A 17,176-nucleotide genomic window follows, 5' to 3' on the forward strand; every position below is an offset into this window, starting at 1 on the left:
GTACATAAGGCTTCTACACGGAGGAGGTTTCGGTGACATCTCTATGCCTCATCAGAAAAGGGAAACTATATTGAGCACTTAAGTTTTTTTTTTATCAAACCCTTTTCTTCAGTTCAGAATATTGTACCTTATACAGGAGCGGCATTGAACATGCTGTGATGCTGAGTTTACTTGTCTACATGCTGAAACTCCTTCCAACTTTAGGTTGAAACTTAAGCAATAACAGTTTTTCTTTGCCTCGCTAATTTTTTTATTCATAACTAATTAGTATTGGCTTTGTGACAAAGCAACTCGTTTCTTGCATTGAACTATAGCTTTTACTGATTTCATTGGTCCGAGTGCAGCGTGTCGACCTTTGGTCTGATGAGGCATAGAGACGCCCACCCTAGTGTTTCTCTGAGATTTTATACACTGTTCTCCAAAGTGGTACATACTGTTTGCGATAAGTTCTGTTCATGAAATGATATACACTGTTGTGCTAACTGTTTTCTGCTTACTTTGTACGGCAACTGTTAAAAGTCATGGTGAAAAGGAAACATCAGAGCTCACAAAGTCTATGATGATACGACTGGAATATCTGCCATCCAATCTGGAGCTGGTTTCAGATTTCCCTTCATAAATTTAGCCACATCTACAAAACACATCAGGTAGATGAGAAGTTATGGTAAAATATGCATGAACAAGACAGATGAAAATATCTTGATGTTTGTTTTGTTTGCACTCATTTCACTCAAATTGCTGATCACTGTATCTTTCATGTTTTATTCTCCTCCTCTGATGATTATTCCGTGATGATTCTGAATGCAGTCGGTTAAACTTTAACATCATATCCCCTTTCTCTTATGGTTAACCTCTAAAATTTCCTTACAGGAGTACATCCTAAGAAAGAAGGGCGTGTCTATCGCTCTATGCATATATTTCGTACATCACCGGCTGAATCCTGTCCTCAGATCCTGCTAATCTGCTTGACAACAACGTGCAGCTCACTAACCTGCCTCTTCGATTCTTATTGGGGCATGCACCGTATTATCTTCTGAGCTCACATTTCAGTTTTTTCGTCCCAAAATGTTGTCTTCCCTCCGTGTATCATCATCTCAATGGCATCTGAGTGTTTTTATATATATATAAAAATAAGGTTTCCCTTGCTAGTGATAATCGATCGTTCTTCTTTATGTTAAGCTTCATGCACTAGCCACTTAAACCAAAAGTCCGAACTGATGGAAAGGGCTAGGCAATCCACATATACATTTCACAACACCCCCACTCGCGTGTGACGAGAGAAGAGAAAGTCAACACGTGAAAGAAGAAGAGCGCACCGAAACAGGGCATCAGCGGTGGCTAAAGAGAGGGGCAACAGCAATTTTTAGGCTTAATTGCGAAAACCATGTGAAAGCCAGGATTTGAACTCGAGACCTAGGGCTCTGATACCATGTTAAGCTTCATGCACTAGCCACTTAAACCAAAAGTCCGAACTGATGGAAAGGGCTAGGCAATCCACATATACATTTCACAACACTTTACTCCTATAAATTCGAGTTCGTGATGATAGAGGGCTCTCATGAGGGTTAATGGTGCTTTCATATTTATCCTATACCAATTGGAGTTTTGTTACTTGTAAATTGTCAGGTTTATGTATTGTGAACGTGGTAGTTGTGCGTAGACTGATGTGTTGCATGACGGCATGAGTGTATTTATTTTTACTGCACCCCCGCAATATTGCACAGGTATTCAGCTAATTGACAGGAAGATATCGCGGCACTGGCCAATCTAGGCCGATGCATCTTGGCTGGCCTGCTGCGCTGTCGACCGTGTGCTGACTGATGGTAACTTCCAACGGGTGGCTCTCATCGGCGGAGAGCTGGCACAATGAACGGCACACATCAGTGGTGGTGCCATTGGCATTGAAAGCAAAGCTTATTCTTGGTGACCGGTCACTATACCATGTTGTTCCGGTCAAATGTTTTCTATTTCATATTAGTTCTTTCTTTCTTTTTCTCTTGATTCTCTCGTACGGTTTTTGGTATTGTGTTGAACGGTTGAATCTAGTTAGAGGCATATATGTTGTTCTAGTGAGGTATTATTATCACATCCAAGTAAATGGTGATTTCAACTAACTACTACATCTGAAAGAGAGAAAAAAATGCTAACCAAGGGTGTTTCACTCTAATGCAGTTTCTTATTTTTAAAATGCATCATATCTTAGTGATGCATAAAAGCCAAAACAACGACCAATATGGCCCTACTTTTGATGTTATACGATATAAATGGACATGTCAACCTCTCTCCCTATATAGAATTATTGCACTAGCCAACTGTCCCAAAAATCTAAACACCCTTAGCGAGGGTTTGATGTAGGCCATTTTTTATTATTATTAATACTACGTGAGTAGAGTCTTGAACTTGAGACCGCTTAGTTCTAATATCATATAGAATTGATGCACTAGCCAACTATCTTAAAAGTTTTAACTGATGGAAAAATGTTAAACAACATATTTACTTTAACACATCCATCCCTCTCCTACGTTGAAACGAATTGATAAAAGCCTCACAATATCGTTTGATTGCCTCATCGATCACTCAAAGGTGATGAAAACAACCTCTTGTGTCACCCTGCGCCTGCGGCTGCCATCGCTGTGAGGATACTTTGGCAGAGTCATTTTCCCATCGTTCATACACATTCCGGCATAGAGAGTGGATTTGATGTACACATGGGTACGTGCGCATGCATCAAATACCGTTGGATCTTTTTCAGCATCGTCGGATGCAGCTCAATGACAGACGGCAACTTCACGGCCCCGTGAACTTTTCTATGCACCAGACCCTCCCTTTTGGCAGCAAATTTGTTTTGTCGTTTGCGCGGCTCTACTTTTCTTCAGCTGAACCGCGCCATCGCCCTGGTAATCCCCACAACATCCATCCCCACCGCAAGCGCTCCGGCCGGCCGCCGCTGCAACACACCACCACCGGCCGCTGCCGTAGCACTCCCGGCGCCGCTCGCCGCTAAGTCTCCTCTCGTCGGCCGCTGGCCGCCAGAGCACTCCGGTCTGTGCGAGTTGCTCGATGTGAATCCGGAGCCCAGGCTCTCAAAGCTAAAGATCTCGATGTGAATCGACTCTACAAACCAATCGGGAGAAAGCCCTTGCGCTCGCCTCGCCGAGCCAATTCTAATAGCATTCACGTGACTGTATCTTGCGTGTGCCGGCCCCGATTCCAATCCGTTCCAGCTCAATGTGTTGTGTTTGGACTTTGGAGAGATGCGAGCACTACATGAGGAAAATTAGTTGGTTTCTATTTACCCTTCTCCATGGTTCTTTTCTCTCTCTGAACAGGTGGTGGAGCAGATTTGGGGCTGTGGAGCCGGCCAGGGGTTGGCAGGGCTAGCTCTCCCAGAAGCACCTCGTCGGCTCGTCGTCGCTTGGGCACGATGCGGCAGGGTCGGTATTAGCGGAACTGCGGAAACGATGTACTCCGTAATAAACATTGGATGTGTCGTGAATCATTAATTTGACCTCCCCACCATCGCTCTTGGCGCTGCTGCACGAATCGATTGGTGGAGGACCGTGGAGCCGGACGAGGTCCCAAGCGGCCGCCGGCGGCACTCGATCTGCCATGGCGTGGCCTTGACGGCCTCCAGGCTTGAGTCAATGGCGGCGGGACAAGAAAAATGGGGACTGAATCTGCATCGATTCGACCTGATAGCTGGCGATTGTAGCTGATTTGAAGGTAAAGATGAAGAGGGGGAGGGGAGTTGCAACTCCGCGTGGTCTACTGTTCGCTGTTTTTTGATAAAGAGCGGACCGAGCTGTCTGGCTCTATTTCCTAGGCTGGCATCGATCCATCACCCGTCCCTTCTCAGCCCCGCCTGGCTCCTCCTTTCCACCTCAGCCCCTCACGGCAAGAACGAACGCCGTTAGACACGTGTTGCTTCGTGGGGGCATGCTCACGTACCCATGTGATTACCGAGCTTCATCCGTTCCGGCATATAGATTACATAATACTTGGTGTGTTCTATATTTTGATGGATCCAATAATTAGCAACAACCTATCGCGTGTTATTTCCTAGTAAATTATATCTAATGTCCAAAATATGAAACAATCCAAGCACACCTATTTTCATAATTCCTCACTATATCCATCATATCCTTCTTGGTTTGGAAACCATGGGTTTCTCCAAACTCCAAAGTATAAGGTCTTCACATGGTTGATTCTTCAAAATAGAGTTTGGACGGAGAATAGACTCTAACAGAGAGGATGGCAAAATTGTGGGGAGTCGTGTTTTGGCTCATAGGAGCATATGTTCCCATTATTTTAAAATGCATCTTAGACACATCTTGAAATATCAAAAGATATGGAACAAAAAAAATCGCATGTATATGTTCAAGTGCTATGCTCACAAAGTCTTTCATGAAAAATCGATTTGTTATGTGACGTGTGTAAAAAAGACAAAATTCGGTTCTAAAAGAAGGTTTTTCGCAAGATAAAAATTCTCTTTTCTACTTCTCTACTATATAAAAAGGAGGAACTGGTTCTGTTTCCTCCGGTCGGAGGTTTGGTCAAGCATATTTTTAATAAGACTATTTTACCCTCCCACCAAACCGCTTAAAAAACTGTGGCACCACGTAATTTCAATCACTTTCCAAAAAAAGTTGACGCCCAGCCTAAATCTCATTAACACAGCATGTCCACACAGTCAATTCTCCGTCCCCGAATCTCGCTTGTCTTCCCGAGAAAACCCAAACCCCAAACCTTTCTATCGCGGCGGCTCGAGATCTTGCTCTACCATGGCAGAAGCTCGAGATCGGGATTCACCGCAGACCTAGCCATTTGCACCGCCCCACGGCGCTTCTCCTTAGACTCCCGAAACCTTCGCCGCTACGCTCGGACGTTAGGGCCATCTCCAGCAGGGACCGAGGCGATGAACCGTGCTCGCCGGTTCCTCACCGGCACAATCGCCTGCCCGCGTCCAGGTCCGCGCCTTTCGGGAGGCCGTAGTGGGGGTGAGGCCGTGAGAGGCCTGTGGCTCTGCGCTGACTTCCTCCCCTCCGATGATCAGTTGCGCCTCCTTGCTGCGATCCAACGAGGTGAGCCACCGGCCAGGAGCCTCCCTTCTTCCTCTGGCCTGATAAACATATGTGTATGTATAGATATCCAACTTGTATATGAGTCGGTTTGTGTAGTTGTATTGTAAACCAAACCGACTCACCCTTGTACCCTTGTAACTCTAATATAAATACATACCCACGGTGACCCTAGACGCACACGTGATACACTACCAATACTTGTTTTCTATCATGGTATCAGAGCTTAAACCCTAAATTCGCTTCCGCCTACATCGCCGCCGCCGCCTAGGTTTCTCAATCTCGGCTGCCGCCGCCGCCGCCAGGAGTTCGCAGCGACGCCATGACTACCTCTGGCCTCTCCTCAGCGCTCTCCAACCCGGCTTCTACCGCTTCGTCCGGCAAGACTACCCCTGCCGGAATCTCCATGAGCAAGGGCAGCGCCGCCCGCGTCGTGTTGACGTCGCGGATCCCGGATGTGCCCATCGACCTCACCAACAAGTTCACGATTCGGCTTACGCCGGACAACTACCTCTACTGGCGCACGCAGGTTGATCCAATCCTGCGCAGCAACCTCCTCTTTGGGTTCGTTGATGGGTCCTTACCCCGTCCGCCCGAGGAGCTTGCGGCTCCGGCGAAAGATGATACCCCTGCCTCCATCATCGCCAACCCTAAATATTCTGCTTGGCATCAGCAGGATCAATCGATCCTCTCCGCGATCGTCTCCTCTCTTTCGGAAGGGGTGATAGGCATGGTGATGATGATCCCTACATCGCAGGAGGCTTGGGAAACTCTGGAAGCCAGCTTCGCGTCGCAGTCGTCGGCACGGGTGATGCAGATACGCAGTGCGCTTGGCAAGACCAAGAAGCATGACTTCCCCAACGCCACCGCCTTCTTCAACAGGGTCAAATCCCTAGCAGATGTCCTCAGCTCCATCGGACAGCCGCTCCGGCCGGAAGAGTTCAATCAATTTCTGCTCGGAGGTTTAGATGGGGACTATGACGCACTCGCGGATCGCATCTCCGCACGTCCTGCCTACGACCCTCTACCCATCCGCGACGTCTACGCGCAGCTTCTCAATACAGAGCAGCGCGTGGAGGCAAGACGCGCGGAACTCGGCGTCGACATTCACTCCGCCAACTACACCTCGCGCGCTACTGGACGCGCCTCTACCCACCAGCCATCATCGTCAGCTCCACCCCAGCAGTGGTTCGGCCAGGGCAATTCTACTGGTGATCGCCCTCAGGCCCCAGCGCCGCCTTCTGCCCCTCGTCCACAGGGACAACAGGGCGGTCGTCCTACAGGTGGTGCCAGAGGCTCACGCCCGGTGTGCCAAATATGCTCCAAGGAGGGGCATGTCGCGTCTTGCTGCTTCAAACGCTTCAAGAAAAATTATCTGGGTACCGGCAATGATGGTCGAAACATGGATCGCCAGCTCGCTGCCTGGAACGACAACTCCCCTGTCGCCGCCTTTCATGCCGGCGCCTCTACCTCCTCATATCCAGCTTGACCCCTACCGGTATGTGGACACCTGCAGCGACGGATCACTTCTCCAACGACATCAACAAACTAACCATCAAGGAGAAATATCAAGGCCAGGACACCGTCCAAACAGCCAATGGTGCGGTATGCGCATTACACATATTGGTCAATCCTTACTCCCTACATTATCCAAACCTCTACACCTTACAAATATTCATCATGTTCCATCAGTTACCCGCAACCTACTCTCCGTCAAACGTCTTACACTTGATAATAACGTTTTCTTTGAATTCCATCCATGGTATTTTCTTATTAAGGACCGGGCAACCAGGGAGGTTCTTCTTAGAGGGGGCACACCCCGAGGCCTTTACAATGTCTCTCCATCCACTGTCAAGCAAGCCTTCAGCAGTATCAAGGTGTCACGTGATCAGTGGCACTCACGTCTAGGACATCCAGCCTCGCCAATTGTTCAACATATTTTGCGTCGTCATGAGCTTCCTTTAGTTTCGGTCAATAAAGCTGTAAACTTAGTGTGTGATGCCTGTCAGCAAGGCAAGAGTCATCAGTTACCTTTTTCATTGTCTACTCGTGTTACCACTTCACCTCTTGAACTTATTTACTCAGATGTTTGGGGTCCTGCCCAAACCTCTGTTAGTGGTCATCAGTTTTATGTGAGTTTTGTTGATGCCTACAGTCGTTTTACATGGCTTTATCTCCTAAAACATAAATCTGATGTATTCGCAGTTTTCCTTCAGTTTCAATAACATGTTGAACGATTACTCAACAAAAAAATAATACATGTTCAGAGTGATTGGGGTGGTGAGTATCTCAAGTTAAACAAATTCTTTGATGACATTGGCATCTCACATCGTGTCTCATGTCCTCATACACATCAACAAAACGGCACCGCTGAGCGTAAACATCGTCATATCGTTGAGACTGGTCTCACTCTTTTAGCTCATGCGAGTGTCCCTTTTCGGTTTTGGAGCGATGCCTTTTCTACAAGCATGTTTTCTCATTAATAGGTTACCTAGTCGTGTGATAGACATGCAAACACCTATAGAGCGTCTTCTCGGTGAAACACCGTACTACACATTTTTTAAAGTGTTTGGCTGTGCTTGCTGGCCACACCTTCGCCCATACAATAATCGCAAACTTCAGTTTCGATCTAAACAGTGTGTTTTTCTGGGATATAGCTCTCTTCACAAAGGTTACAAGTGTCTCCATGTTCCTACAAACCGTGTCTATATATCCAGGGATGTTGTTTTCGATGAAAATGTGTTTCCCTTCTCCCACATATCTGAGTCTCCTACCACACCATCCTCCTCTAATAATCTACTTCTCACTCCTGACCAATTTGTTGATGCCGCATATACTCCTAGCTTGTTGGCTAACCATGGTGCAGGTTCGGGGCGCGGAGCACGTCTTGAGTTACTCGACGAGGAGCCTACTACTCCTTCTGTTGCTGGTCGCCAGTCATCACCGGAGGACGTCGATCGCGCGCCTCACGCGGACGTCGATCTGCATGCAACCCATGCAGACGAGGACTCCCATGCTCGCCTCACTCAGCGACCTGGGCCGGCGTCGCCCAGCTCGCCCAGCTCGGCTTCGTCTACGACCGGTGCGGCGGATACAGTTCCGTCGCACACCACTTCGGCCCCTTCACCAACAGCTACTGCTGGGCCTTCCCCGGTCGATCAACCCCGCATGACTACACGCCTACAGCGTGGTATTCGTCAGAAGAAGGTTCGCACTGATGGCACTGTTGCCTGGAGCACTACCAAGTCTTCTGATCCAACGCTGCTCACTACTGAGCCATATGATTTTCGTGCTGCCCTTGCATCCCCACATTGGCGCATGGCTATGGAGGCCGAGTACACCGCCCTTCGAAAAATGAGACATGGCGATTGGTTCCACCTCGTTCGGAGTGAATATCATTGATTGCAAATGGGTGTTCAAGATCAAAAGGCAAGCTGACGGGTCCATTGACAGATACAAAGCTCGCCTAGTTGCCAAAGGTTTCAAGCAGCGACAGGGACTCGACTATGAGGATACTTTCAGCCCTGTTGTCAAACCCACTACTATTCGCGTGTTACTATCAATGGCACTTACTCAGGGATGGCATCTTCGGCAACTTGACATCCAGAATGCTTTTCTTCATGGAATTCTTGAGGAAGAGGTGTTTATGCGACAACCTCCTGGGTTTGAGGATCCTAGCTACCCTGGGTTCTTGTGCCGGCTTGACAAGGCTCTTTATGGACTTAAGCAAGCCCCGCGTGCTTGGCATGCCGTGACTCGGCTCCGTACTTGCAGCCCTTGGTTTTACACCTTCCACAGCCGACACATCTCTCTTTATCCCGCGACGGTCTGAACTCACACTATACCTCCTTATTTATGTTGATGACATCATTGTGGTGAGTTCCTCGTCTGCAGCTACTGATCGTCTGGTCCATCAGCTTGGTCAAACATTTGCTCTTAAGGATCTTGGTCCGCTCCATTATTTTCTTGGCGTTGAGGTACATAAGCCAAGAGGAGGCGGTCTTCTCATGAGTCAACGCAAATATGCCTCAGAATTGTTGCTGAAAGCTGGTCTTCGAAGTGTGCTCCGGTTACTACTCCTATGGTTGCCTCCGAAACACTTTTGGCTAATGATGGTACTCCTCTTCTCGCTGAAGAATCTACTCGTTATCGCAGTATTGTAGGAGGCCTTCGGTATCTTACAATGACACGACCAGATTTGTCCTTTGCTTGTCAACAAGGTGTGTCAATACTTGCATGCTCCTAGATGTGCTCATTGGTCGGCGGTCAAACGCATTCTTCGCTATGTGAAGGGTACTCGTCACATGGACTACTACTGCGTCCCTCCTCTACCTTGCCGCTCCTCTCTGCCTTTTCTGATGCAGATTGGGCTGGTGATCCTGATGACCGCCGATCAACGGGGGGATTTCCTATATTCTATGGAGGCAATTTGATTTCTTGGAGTGCTAGAAAACAGGCTACCGTGTCTCGTTCCAGTACGGAGTCAGACTACAAGTCGCTTGCAAATGCTACTGCTGAGTTGATTTGGGTACAAGCCCTCCTTGGTGAACTTGGAGTAATTCAAAGACGTCCACCTGTCTTATGGTGTGATAATCTTGGAGCTACATATCTTTCTGCCAACCCTGTGTTTCATGCTCGCACAAAACATATTGAGATTGATTTTCACTTTGTACGAGAACGGGTTGCACGGAAGTTACTTGAGATCAGATTCATCTCCTCCAAGGATCAGCTAGCCGATATCTTCACCAAGCCATTACCATTGCCACAGCTTACCTCTTGTAGGCGCAATCTCAACCTCTCCGAAGTTGAGATTGAGGGAGGGTGATAAACATATGTGTATGTATAGATATCCAACTTGTATATGAGTCGGTTTGTGTAGTTGTATTGTAAACCAAACCGACTCACCCTTGTACCCTTGTAACTCTAATATAAATACATACCCACGGTGACCCTAGAGGCACACGTGATACACTACCAATACTTGTTTTCTATCATGGCCATCTCTTACCTTCTTATTTTATCAGAGCCATCAAATCTCGGACGAAATTTGGGTATCGATGAGATGATTCAAAGTGTGGATGTGCCCATTTGTGTTGTTTGCAGAAGGGTGGTTCAGTGATGCCCAACAACCAACTAAGTTATTCCCCCTCGATTGTTTCAACATCTAACAAATGTTCACTTTTGTCGTGCACAATTTCTTTGAAAGTAGAGGAGATATTCTGTCTGTCATCAAATTCCAGGAACTTACATGCTCATAAGCTGAATATTCTTTCAAAAATTTCCTGTTTAGGCAATGAGATTTGGTGATCTCCCTCCATGGGCTGTCGAACTTTCTACGCTTGTTCGAGAATGTATTTGGATTGGTGATGTTGATGTTGGCATCAGCCCAGGGTGGATGAACGAGGATGAGGATGCATGTCCTTTGCCATCAGATTTGCTGTGGAGGGAACCGCTTTTTGATGAACTGATTGCAAACAGGTACAAGCCAGGTGAGGTGCGAACTGTTACTCTTCTCAATAAATTTGGAGCCCTATGTTTAACATAAAGCATACAAAACAGTGCTATTATTCAAACCTTGCTTAATACCCAGAACACAACTATACGAGTGCAAATAGATGGATGCGCCATTTTCTAACTAGGATAAAATCCGTGCTTCGCTACGAAGCAATTTAAAGTCTATCTCGGCTGGTCTGTATCGTCGGTTGTCGCTAGGACACAAAAATCGCCATCTGCTAGCCCCCACCACCCATGGGCGAGGTTAATTTTTTTTTGAAGTGAATCAGTGGAAAAGGCTCCCACTGCAATTTTTATATATATGAGCAAACAAACTGTACAGGGGTATTTACAGAGGAAAGGAAAAGAGAAACTAAAAAACAAGATCTATCTAATGCTGATCTCTAAGCCAACTTTCAAACTGAACTTAGTTTTTCTTCTTCATTCTGTAATTGAGCATCCTCATTTCTTCTAAAAAAAGGGCGAGGTTACATAGCTGTGTCGTACACTTCTACCGGCCATGCCTCTTTAATCGCTCTCTCATTGTCCCCACTGCACCCCTCATCGAGAATTTGTGACGGGCTAAAATGGAAAGTTCCTAAAAGAAACAATCTTCTTTTCTACAACCGGTTTTGTTAAATATTTTTTAGTAGAGCAAATCGTTCTTGACATGGTGAGATTCTACCCTAAGAGCATCTCCAGTCGCGTCCCCCAAACCGTCCCCCAAACCGCGCCGGATCGAGCGTTTGGGGGACGTGTTTTGTTCGTGCCGCGTTTGGGGGACGTCGCTCCCCGGCCGCGTCCCCCAAACGCCGCCCCCAAATGAATATTGGTGCACGAAAATAAAGGTTTTCATTCAATTTTGATTATATATTACAAAGTTTGAATGAAAACGGCTAGATTTCATCTAAACCTAGACTATCGACCGCCCGGCGGCGCGTTCGACGGCCCCGCCCCGTCGTCGCCTCCCCTACGCCGCAGCTCCTCCTGCGCGCGCCTCCTCTCCTTGCGTTCGGCGGTGGCCGAGACGGTGCCGCTCCCGCCGCGCGTCCTCCGCTGTCCCTCGCTGCGCCGCCTGGAGGGAGAGCTCGATGGCGCGACGAATATGCGCCTCTTCGAGGGCACGGGCGTCGTCCTGGAGCTTCTTCTCCGACTCGAAGGACTCGACGAGGGCGCGTCTCTGATCGGCCGTCTCGTCCGGGTGCGGCCCGTCGTCGTCGGACCACTCGAACTCGTCGTCGTCGTCCTCCACCTCGGTCTCCTCCGCCTCGGCCTCCTCCTCCTCCATTGGCGCCTCCTCCTCCACATCTGTTGGCGCCTCCATCATCGCCGCCGCAGACTCGTCGGCCGCCGCCAACTGCTCCGCCCGCCTCCCCCATAGCGCCGTAAGCGCCGCCTCCCGCTGTCGACGCTCCTCCGCCGTCGCCTGCTGCTGGAGCTCGATCGACTCACGCCGCCGGCGCTCGATCGAGTCACGCCGTTCACGGAACAGCGCCTACCGCTCATCGTGCTGGCGCCGGCGCTCGTCAGCCCATCGCTGCTCCATCTCCTCCCGGTACCGGCGCCGTCGCGCCTCTTGTCCCGTCGAGGCGTCGAACGCCGCAACGGTGTCGCACTGCTGCTCCTGCCACGCTGCTGCCGCCGCGGCCTCCTCGCGCTGCGGAGGCGGGGGCGGAGAACGCCGCTAGATCCGCCGCCTGCTGCGCCTCACGCCGCCGGCGGGCCTCCTCCTCGAGTGCCTCCTCGAGTGCCGCACGCCGCTGCCGGCTCGTCAATGGAGGAGACGGCGGTGGAGGGAAGTGGCCATCGCCGGGGCGGTTCGCCATTGCCACTGGTGATGGAGGAGACGGCTGTGGAGCGACGAGGGCTGTGTTTGTTGCCGGCGGGGTGCGGTGGCTACTATTGATGAGCCGGGAGACCTTTTATAGACGCCGGCGTCGGGAAGAAAGCGCGGGAACAGACGAGAAGAGGCGGGAAGATCGCGCGGGAACGGGCGGTGGCGTGCGAACGCCGGCGACGCGTGGAGGCTGCGCAGCACCGACGAGACGTCTCGCCTGCCCCTCCGTCGCCATTAAGGCAAAGATGCCGCTGCGCGCGAATAACTTCCGTCGCGAGGTAGGCGACGGTTAGGTTAAAATTAATCGTGCCGCTGACGCGTCGGCCCCGCGCCTCCTCGCCTCTCATTTCGTTGTGTCCGGCGTCCCCGGAGCGTCCCCTGTGGGACGGGGACGGGCTCGGGGCGCCGGACACCGTATCGGGCCGCGCCGGACAAAAAAGGGCTTTGGGGGACGCGGCTGGAACGTTTTTTTTGTCCGGCGCGCCCCAAATCCCTTTGGGGGACGGTTTGGGGGACGCGACTGAAGATGCTCTAAGAACCAGTATCAATCAGGAATAGCAACACAATTCTATTACAATGAGACTGGAATTGAACTAAAAAAGATTGAGGCAATTTAAAATCGGGAAATACCCAACCTATTTGTTTCTGCCTCCTACCGCAGAGGATTGAGGCACCGCTTTCCGATCTTGCTGCCTCGCCGGTGTGACTATCCTTAGAAGACGTTGTCATGCCTGAGTCAACTCCCCTCTGGCGCTTGCAGCCACCGTCTGACTTGCAGTCATCTGTGCGGGACGCTCGCCGTCATCACCGGTCGGTCGCTGTCTCATGTGTATCAGGTTATGGGAATCTGGATTATGGGTAGCTGAAACATCCAAAATTCCTCCAAATTTTTGGAGATCTCTTATATGTAAAGAGATGTACTTCAATGCCGATGAAACTTATGATTCTCCTAAAAGCATAGACCGTAGTGACATTTTCTATATGTTGATCACAATTTGTTTATAACTTATTTATTCTGAGGCGATTGGGAGATTTATATTACAATTAGGAACAGAGTAGGAGCCATTACAAATTAGATATGACAATGAAAATGCAAAGGGGCAGCTGAAATAAAAATAAATAAACTTTCCATAGTTCCCCCAGCTTGGCAAGCTCATGTGCTGGTCCTGCCGAGTTGCTCTCTCTTCGTGTCTTACTACCTCCATTTCAAGGAATAAGATGCTCTCGTTTTACGTGTTATTCGTTGGACCAAGAATTACTTCAAATAGATAAACATTATTTGTATGAAATTAGTATCATTAAAAAGTTCTTTTCAATACGAAACCAACGATACTAATTACATATAATATAATCAAGATTTTGTTGCTCAATTTTTATGGTCAAAGTTCGTCTTAGAATACGCGCCCACCTTATTCCTTGAAACGGAGGTAGTAGAATTTTGTAGTCATGGAATAATGTCAGCATGTATCTGGCTTCTTCAAAGCAGTTGTACCATTGTTGATCGATCCTACTTATTCTTGGACAGTAGCTCGACAACAGCAGCACAGTCAATCTATTCACGATCGATTGGTCCAACGCTCAGAGACAGCAAGCAGTGTAGCTAAGATTCTTGGCCGCTTTGATGCTTAGAGGACTCTGCGGTCGTGTTGCATTGAGGCCATTGTCGTCCTCGGGTGCGTGGATACGTCATGGCTGCCGTCGTTCTCCTGCCTAAACAACTTTTTCCTAGATCCCTATGGCCTTCCGTGCGGCTGCGGCATCGTTGACACTTCGATCCACTCGGCATGCCGGTCGGGTCGGTTGCCTCCAGTTCGTGCAGCAGGAGAACACGAGAGAAGGCCGACTGTGCGTTGATTGCGGGCTTTCGCCTCCACCGCAGGCAGCTGCGCTGGGCTTGATCGTTTACTTCTTTTGAGCTTGTCGATGTGTGATCTCGAAGGCTCGCCGTGGAAGGTTACCAACATGATCATCTTGTTCTCCTGGCTCACGATTTGTGGATTTTGATTCTGTCCGCCATGGTCGCCGCCATGATTATGGCTTGATCTCTTGTCCAATCTGTAGTAGGCGTTGAACGCTCGTTTGATGTAGGGAAGTTGATTGTTTCTGTATTTAAAGGCTCATAGAATAGAATTAGAGAAGAGCACGACTTAGGGAGAAGTAGGATCGGTGCGGACGGACAACAAAAAGGAAACACGAGGCAGCCTAACGTGTTCTAGAAGGATGGACGAAGGAAACTCATGTCGCACAAACAAGGATTAGAAACCGGATCCATAAGGACTCACGGGGCGGTAGGACTCATAGACGAAAGCGCCTTACGCGGCGGACGAAAGTGCACTTAGACGGACCAAACCAAGGAAACGTTAGCTCCTTTATTATCAGGTATAGAGGTATAGATTCCTATGATCTGTTATGACAAATTCATTTTGCAATGTAGTGTATCTGTGCTCATGTTGATCTGATGCGCTTCGACAACAGGATTGCAATAGTCTCTCTCTGAGTCTGTCGTGATGAGCTTCAGTCGTGAATGTGCTGCCTAGTATACACATAATACACAGAAGCATGGGAGAGTGAATCGAGCAATGTCCCCGTCTATCTGAACCCAGGGTCACTTGTAGTACTGTCAGGCGATGCACGATATCACTGGAAGCACGAGATAAACCGCAAGCCAGGTGCTCAGCTCTGGAATCGGAGAGAGCTTGAACAACATAGAAGAACTTCAGTTATTCTGTGGACACTTAAGACTTCTCCCAACTAAACTTGACAGGGTTAACATTTGTTGCAAATTTTTAGGGTTTTGGCAATGTTGCAATGATTATTTTGCTAAAGACGACCAACTAGATGTTCTTGGCATGTGAATACAATGTTCTGTTATTTAAAAATTATTGCAGACTATTTCAAAATTATGAATGTAAGAATTTATTTTCTTTGTGGAGGCACTTAATCTTGGTTGTCTACAGAAAAGGAAGAGGTGTACCTCATGCTTGGTGGAATTGATCATTCCTTTGAATCACTTCCAATGCTAACTTATGGCATCAGAGGGCGCTATCTATTGTCACATGAAGTAAATACAATATCAGTAAACCAGGCCATGCCATTCACGTGTTATTGTTTTATGATATTATGAGTAATTGCCTATTGGAGAGTTATGACCTATTAATGATGTTTCCTTTATGGTTGATTTAAGGGAAATCAAGGTTCATACAAAGAATGTTTAAAAATATTTTTCTATGAAGAAAAATGATTTTGTAGACCGACCGTTGAATTGACCAGCAAAGTACAAACTCGGGGGGTTATCCAAAGTGTGTTATCTCTACATTTTTGTTGTGCAAGCATCGAGCTTTTATTGTTGCCCTTAGAGACCTGGATGATTGCGAAACAATGCTGCATTTGTTTGTGATGCTACCTGCTCTTGAAGGTGAACATGTACAATTACAACGAATTCATAACTTCGAAAAAATCCCTGTAAATGTCAATGAACCTGGTGTTTGCCTCTTTCAAACACTTTTTTGCTCTCTAATATACAACATTGCCCTTGCATTTTGTTTGGTTAGTTTGAAGGAATCTTTTTACATTGCCAGTTAATCCATGAATGGTAGTCATATCTTTCTTGAACTAATTCTCTTCGGAAGTCATTTATATGAATCAAGGGCATATACTGCCAAGTAAATCTTTGAAGTTATTGTTATCTCCATACATTCTGCATTCTTATTCACTGCATTGCCGAGTGTCTACAATCAATATTTATGATTTGTCTACATTTTGTAGGCTGAAGTTCAAGGAAAAAGGCTCACCTAGCTAACTCCACATGCTCTTCAGCAAGTGCAGATTTTATGGAATTCATGATATGAGAGATGCACCAACGGGTTCTATAGTGGATTTAGGAAGAGAATGCTATTGATGCCTAGAAAGAGGAAGTATCGCATGTCATCATGGTTTTAGAGATTGGATGTCATCGAATCACCGAGCAGCTGAGAGATAGAAAATACTCTATATTGAGTGTCCGCACTTAAGACATAAGAAGATAAATAATCCTTGGATGTTCACTAGAGTAGATGCAGTAGAACCCCGTATGACTTTATAAAAATGAACACCAGGGAAGCCCTTATCATATTTATTTATGCTTGCTGATACCAATATAAGGATACATCATTTATGTATGGATATTTCATTTATGTAAATCATCGATCAAACGTTCATTTACACATGTTCATGAATTAGAATGATCATTTGTCACAACTTAAATGGAGTTGACATTATTTCTGTAACAATGTAGTTGGTATGTAGCTATTATGTTTACGCATGTGATGTGGTGGCAAAAAAATGAGGACCGTTGCAATGCACAGACAAAGGTTTCGGCTTCATGGTGTTGGAGTGGATGATCGATAGGATGAGATGGTGATATCGGCGCCTAGCACTACTGACACTTGCGGAGAAGCGGCGGGAAGAGGAGACCGTGGTGGCACGCTTAATATTATATCCACGACTTAGATTGTCCCTCTCCCGTTGCAACGCACGGGCATATTTACTAGTAGACCACAAAAATATCAGTTTTCCGCTTTCTACTTGACGAACGAGCACATCTATTGTGGAGATGTACATGTAGAATTTTTTGTAAAAATGTTTCTACACTTCGAAAAATGTTAATTTGGTAGAGGGAGCATATGGACCCAGGAGCTGAATAGAATTTCCGAAAATTGTGGTCATTCCAAATTTTGTAGCCAAGTTCAAGAATCGGATTCCCATCATTTTTACAAATATCGCTTCACAG

The 17,176-nt window shown here is 47.5% G+C and overlaps 1 pseudogene; it reads left to right on the forward strand.

The window, feature by feature from the left end:
• The first annotated feature begins 10,366 nt into the window (after window positions 1-10,366).
• On the forward strand, window positions 10,367-15,163 carry LOC124683031 (annotated as a pseudogene).
• Window positions 15,164-17,176: the final 2,013 nt, after the last annotated feature.

This window comes from Lolium rigidum, chromosome 1 (genome assembly GCF_022539505.1).
Source record: "Lolium rigidum isolate FL_2022 chromosome 1, APGP_CSIRO_Lrig_0.1, whole genome shotgun sequence".
NCBI classification, from domain to species: domain Eukaryota; kingdom Viridiplantae; phylum Streptophyta; class Magnoliopsida; order Poales; family Poaceae; genus Lolium; species Lolium rigidum.